Below are 7,285 nucleotides of genomic sequence, written 5' to 3' on the forward strand. Positions count from 1 at the left end.
TGAATATAAAGAGGCACAGAAAGATTTATCTGAACAAATGCAAAGTGAATTAAGCAGAATAAGGAAAAAGATACACATAGACTACAGCAGTTTAAGTGGAAAGAACAATAACAGCAAAATGAAACAATAAAAATTATAATCATCAAAGTAGACCCCTCCAAAGAAAAATTATCAATATGTATGTCCCTCATACTATAAATACTGTCAGACTTATTCGATGTTTTCATTTTGCTCATCATTTTTCTTCCCTCCTATAAGTTATTATTCTGTTTAAAGGAGACTCTCTAGATGGGAGGAAGAGGGAAGATTTTTTTAGAGATGAAGATTGATGTTAAAAACAATAGAAAGGTATTGTTGTTTTTAAAAATAAGCTTCCACTCTGATGAATGAATCATTATGGTTTAGAAGTGACTGAGTTTTTATTTTTTAACCTTTTTCATTTTAAAATAAATACCAACTAAAAAGCACCTTCATATACAAAGCAAATTAACAAAAGATGATGGTGCATGCAGCCATGAGTCTGTACCACACATAGCCGAGGTACCTTAATGATATGGGAGAGGAAACCATATAAAGCCAAAAGACTTCCATAGCATTCAGAACATCACCAGAATCTCTGTTTCCTAAGAAATCTGACCATGGAGTGAAATGGTTCTGGAAATGGCAAGTGAGAATGATGTCTTTGCACAACATACTATAATAAATATAATGTACAAGTCATGCCACCATACATTTAGTTGGTGTGGTACTCTTTGATTTGAGGGATAACTATTAAGATCACTTTTTCTTACTTTTCTTTTTTTATTTTGATGACTGTCTCTTTTTCCTTCTCTATCATAGCAAAAATTCTTATGAAATAGGCTTAGTCAAGTCAAAAAAATCCCCACTTGGCCTGAAAATAGATTTCTCATTCCTTGAGTTCATCTCCTCTCTGTCAGGGGAAGTTGGGTAATATCCTTTATCAGTAGTCCTTTGAAATCATTGCAGGTGATAACATTGATCAGACTACTTATGTCTGAGTTTGTTATTGTTTTACAATATTGTTATTGTATATATTATTCATCAGATTTTGCTAACTTCTCTCCAAGTCAATTCATATCAGTCTTTCAAGGTTTCAGTGAGTGAGTTTTCGAAAGCTGTGTCAGTGGAGCAAAAGCTTGGGCAAGTACTCCTAGTGGAAAGTGATGCCATTCAAACAAGACCCAAAGCCTAAAAAGTTTTTCTCTATAGTGAATTGTCCACCAGATCAGTCAGTCAACAAGAATTTATTAAGAACCTTCCTTGACACTGGCAAATACAAAGAAAGGCACAAACATGCTCCCTGCCCTCAAGGAGCTTATATTCCAGGGGAGGAGATAAAATACTCCCCCCTTCATTAAATTAAAACTCCAAGACTTTGCAAAGAATATATATATATATATATATATATATATATATATATGTATATATATATATATATATTTATACACGTGTGTGTGTGTATGTGTGTGTGTGTGTAGTATATAGTAAATGGAAGGTTTTCTTGGAGGGTACTAGGCAGTAGCAGGGAGACTTCCTGCATGGGATGGGATTTGGACTTGGTCTTGAAGGAAACTAGAAGACAGAAGGCATTCCAAGTACCCAGTTAGAGACAGTTTGAAGATGGAGAATTGTAGGCAAGTTGTAGCAAAAAGGTTTGTGTGGATGGACCATAAAGTATGGGTAGAGAGTATTTATTGAGTAGAAGGGTGGCATGGTCAGAACAGAGTCTTAGGAAAAAGTACTTTGAGCAATGAGAAAAGGATGGAATGGAGTGGGGAGAGATCTGACAAAGAAAGATCAGGCCTGAGTGGTAAGGGTCTTGTATCAGAATAGCATGAGGGATGTCTGGGATTTGGGTTTATAACCATCACTGTGAGTCCCTTGATTAGTTGTTAAACCAGAAGAGATGGTGATGTGAAGTGCCAGACCTAGGGGAAAATGAGACAGTTTGTATTTGTTAGGCTCTCCAGTTGAAAAGATAGCATAACAACATTTTTCTGTCCTGACAGTGACAAGAATAAATATGGACCCCGACACTACCCTCCATGTGGAACATGTGCTGATCTGTCTACATTGGGAACCATGGTTGAATTTACTTCTCTAGTGTGTTCCCTTCCTCTAATATTGACCTTGTCATCATCAAAAGATGCTTTCTCTAGTACCTGAGCAGCAGAGGGGAGAGAGTGCCGAATTAGTGGCAGAAGTGGAACTTCAGAGAGAGGACACCAGAAAGATTGAGACTGGTTATTTATTAGGATAATTGAAGTTTGGTTAGACAGTTGACCAAGTGAGGAAAATTAATAATTGACTGTAAAATGTTTTAAACAGGTACTTAAGGTTGGGGAAAAATACAAATAGTTTCAAGAAACAAGGATGAATATCTCAACCATTATTCAATAAATAAATGGTCAAACAAATAGTTTTTTCAAAAGTGAATTGGAAGCTGCTAACAACTGTATGAAATAATGTCCCTTATCAGTGAAAACATGAGAAATGCAAATAAAGGCAATCATGAAGTTTCATTTCACATTCAGTAAATTGACAAAGATGATAAATGACAGGAATAATCATTGTTGGAAGGGTTGTAGAAAGACTGGGACATTAATGCATTCGTGATGGAGGTGTAGATTAGTGCAACCATTATGCAAAGCAATTTGGAATTATGCAAAGAAAGTGACTAAAATCTTTTTACCCCCCTGGCCCAAAGATCCTCTATTAGTCATATACTCAAAAGAGGCTAATGACAAAAAAAGAAAAGTTCCATATACATCAAAATATGTACATCAGCATTTTTTACAGTAGCAAAGAACTGGAAACCAAGTAGATATCCATCTATTGTTAATGGCTAAACAAATTGTAATATATGCATGTAATGGAATGTTACTGTGCTGAAATTACAAAACAATGAGCATGATGAATACAGAGAAAATGGAAAGACTTATTTGAATTAATGCAAAGTCAAGTAAGCAGAGCCAAGAAAACCACATACTCAATGACTACATCAATATAAATGGAAGGAACAAAGGACAACAAACTACAAAACAATTAAGAGATAAATACTGCAAAATTGAAAAGAAGGATCTTGGTGCCAAATAAAAGATGTGAGAATGCATTCCCCTTTTCTCATTTGCATAAATAGGGCCATCTAGGGGTAAGAAACACTGTAAATAACAGGGGGGTTGTTTTTTATTGGGATAGGATATATTAATTTGTTTTACCTATTTTTCTTTTTCTTTGAATAAATTAAAAATGTTTTAAAAAAGATGACTCTAGGAATGAAAGGAATGTGGAGAGACATCTAGGTTATATAAGAATAAAATGTATCAGTAAAATCTATTAAATGAAATAAAATATAACCAAAAAATTAGTGGTGTGAACTTAGATGATTTTTTTATAATGAGAAGGACAATGATTGAAGCTCAAAAGCGACTGTCCCTTTAGGAAACCATCATTATTTGCCATTGTGGAAGCATGTAGAGTAAGCAAGCCCACCGCAGTCTAGAAAAAACAATTGCAGGGAGTAGGTATGATGTCCATTTGCTACAACTCGTGCTTCTCTATATAAATAGACACATTCACTCTCTATGTATATAGAAAGATATATGGAAACTACATTATACAAACATGCTAACTTATAGTATCATAGACACTTTCACAATAGTCCATTTATTTGTGCATATATGTGTGTGTGTGTATGTGTGTGTGTGTGTATGTGTGTGTGTGTGTGTGTGTGTGTATACTATATAATATAGACTATCTGTCCCAAAAGTTTTAGTGTAGTTTTTGGAGATTTAATACCTTCAAGTTTCAATAGAATAATTGCTGTAAAGCTTTTGGAACACCTCATATCTATCAGATATGTATAAATTTGTTTACACATACACATGATATACTACATGCAAGGCCATAAGTTACAATCTCTTAGAGATGAAGGGACCTCAGAGTCAGATATTATACCATGTATCTTAGATATAGTCATTACTCTAGCATTTCCTACAAAAATTTCATCCAACCTCTGTCAGACCACTTATTTTTACTTGAGAAATTGCTTGTCCTTGGGTTTATATAATCAACCAAAAAACCCCCAACTAATTCAATATTTATTAAGCACCTAGCAGGTACAAATCATTATACTATACACTGAGAGCATAAAGTTGTTGTTGAATTATTTTTCAGTCATGTCTAATTCTTTGTGATTCCATTTCTTGACAGAGAAACCTGAATGTTTTACCTTTTCCTTCTGCAGATCATTTTATAAATGTGAGGAACTGAGCCAAAAAGGCTTAGGTGATTTGCTCACATTCACACAGCCAGGAGTTAATGCATGAGATTGGATTTGAACTCAAAAAGATGATTCTAGGTTTCCTGACTCCAGGTCAAAAATTTTATCTTACTAAGCCACTTAACAGCCCCTAAAAGATATAAGATCGAACTAAAAAAATAGGAGTACTATTAAGAAAGGAAAAAAGAGAAAATAAATCAAGTTTGCAGATAATACATTAAAAAATAAACAAATTTATATAGTAAGATCCAACAAAATTATGTAGAAAATAAGTAAAGAAAATCATGAAATCAGTAAAATGAAAAGTGAAGTGAATAAATTAGAGAAGGAAGTAATTTGCTTGATAAGACAAATAACTGTTTTCCTAAAAGATCAATAAAAGCTGATAACTAACAAATTTAATTTTTAAAACAGAGAAAGGAAATAACAAAACAAAGAAAAACATCGATAATACAAAAAGATAAAGAAAGTTTTTAGATTTTGTTACTTTAGCTATATTCCAAGAAAACTGAGGATATAAGAGAAATAGATAATTACAAAAAAATAAAATTCCCAAATTGAGAAACCAGGAGATAAACCAATCTCAGAATGAGAAATAAAAAAGGCTAGTAATGAGCTGTCACAACGAAAGACTCTTAGGTTAGAAGGATTCACAAACAAACTGAATAAAGCATTAAAAGAACAAAGAACCCCTTCACTATTTAAACTATTGCAAAAGTAGAGAAAGAACTCTTTCTATGACCCAAGTGTGATTCTGATCCCTCAGGCCTGATAAGAATATAGAACAGAAAGAACACTTTAGGTTAATAAGACTAATGATTGTAAAACTATCAAACAGAATATATTATATTTGTAATGATTAGGTAGGATTTATACCAGTGTTGCAAAGATAGCTCCGTTTTAGAAAATCAAGCAGAACAATAGTAATAATAATATCAATGAGAACGTATGACGATTACTTAAATATATTACTAGATGCAAATAAGGATTATGATAAGATTAAAATAGCTATTTATATTCAAAATATTGCAAAGGATAAAAATTTCATTTTTTTTTTATTAATGTGATTTAGTTTGTGCTCTCTTGGATCATTCTCCAGAACCAGCGAGATTATAGTTGTTTTATTTTCCCATTAGGATTCTGGTATAACTTGAGAGGTTGGAGATATTTTTTTCTCTATATGTCCATTAACTTGATTCCTGACTGTTAGATGTTAGTGGCTAGCTTAGTGCCATTTAAACACTTCTCAAAATAGTTTTTAGGAAAGGATTATTTAAGTCAATAACAAAAATAAAAATGCTTTCCTCAACACCTCAAAGACACTCTCCCTTATTCTGCCTTTGTCTTTGGAGAAAGTAAACTCAAACATAGCTCAGTATTTGCATAACATTAGTCCCACCAAGTTAGTTTCATATGTGATGAGACTGTCTGATGAATCCTCATCTCAGTTATCACTGGGTTGAGTCTCAAAAGTTATTCTTGAAAATTGTTCCCTGCTTCTCTCATCCTTAATTTTGAATTAGTTATAAAACCCACATATTGGAAAGCTCAGACTCTTACTGCCCTGACCTTTTAAAACTCCAAGGTTTGAAGGTTCCAATCTCTTCACCTAAAAGACAAAAGAAAATATCCAGAAGCAAAGAATTCAAAGCCATATGTCTTTGGCAGGGAGAAGGCCCAGAGACCTCTCCCCTTACCACATTGTTTGTCTCTGGAAACCATAGGGGAAGGAATCAAAGAATGGTACTCAGAGAATAGACTGAGGATGACTCAAATCTTTTGTGAAGACCTTAATTCTATTTTAGGCCAAGTAGCCAAAGAAGAAATGTCTTCTAACCATGCTTGGTTAAACTTCAAGAAGTTAGAGATTATTGACACACTCTTCAAAGATTCTTCAAGGCAGATCTATTCCTTATCTTTGCTCCTCTGCAGAGCTTCCTCTAGGAAAAAGTCGTTGAGAGGCATTCTGCTCATTCTACCCCACCTCCCCAACAAAGAATATTTCTGTAAAACCTTAAACTTCCCTCTGTAATGGAGGTTTTACTTCTAAGAGGGTTTCCTCCTTTAACAATTATAACAACGACAGCAACAACTAAGTATTTAAAGAGCATTTCAATGTCTGCAAAGTGTTTTTCATTTATCAGTCCTCACACCAACCCTGAAATATAGATGCTCTGATTATTTATTTTCATTTTACATATGAAGTCAGGGATCAAATGGGTCAAGTGACGGGTTGCCAAGTCTTGACCTCCCTTCAGAACACCTTTTACATATTTCCCCTTTTTCCTTAGCCACAAAGTGGCTTCCAGTATGGTATAGGCCTCATCCCCTCTCCCCTGGACTATTGCAATAGCCAGTCAATAAATATTAAGTGCTTCTGAGAGCTAGGCTGGGAGATACAAATAGAGATAAAAGATAGTTGCTGCCCTAGAGGAGCTCACAGTCTAGTGGAGACACAGAAAGCAAAAAACAAATATGTATAAATGACCTATATTGGATAAATAGGAAATAATTAATAGACAAAAAACACCAGAATTAAGAGCAATTGAGAATAGGCTTCCTGTATGAGATTTAGTTGGAACTGGAAGAAAGACAAGGAAGCCAGTAACCAGAGATGAGGAAGAGAGAGCATTCTAGGCATGGGGAGGGGATGGGCAGCCAGAAAAAAAAATACTGAAGGAAAGAAATGGAGTGTCTTGTTAGTGTAACAGGCAGGAGGTTGAAAAGTATATGGTAGAACATAATGGGTAAGATCCAGAAAAGGTGTGGTGGATGAGGGGATGGGGCTGATGTGGAATTGGGTTAGGAAAGTCTTTGAAAACCAAAGAAAAAAAATTGTATTTGATCCTGGAGGCAATGGAGAGCCACTGGAGTTTACTGAGTAAGGGGATGACATGCTTTAGATCAAGGCTGTCCAAACTGTTTTATGTAACCCACCTATTGGTTTACTAAATGCTTTGGTAAATGAAGTTGAGCCACTAA

This window comes from Macrotis lagotis, chromosome 4, assembly GCF_037893015.1.
Source record: "Macrotis lagotis isolate mMagLag1 chromosome 4, bilby.v1.9.chrom.fasta, whole genome shotgun sequence".
Taxonomy (NCBI): Eukaryota; Metazoa; Chordata; class Mammalia; order Peramelemorphia; family Peramelidae; genus Macrotis; species Macrotis lagotis.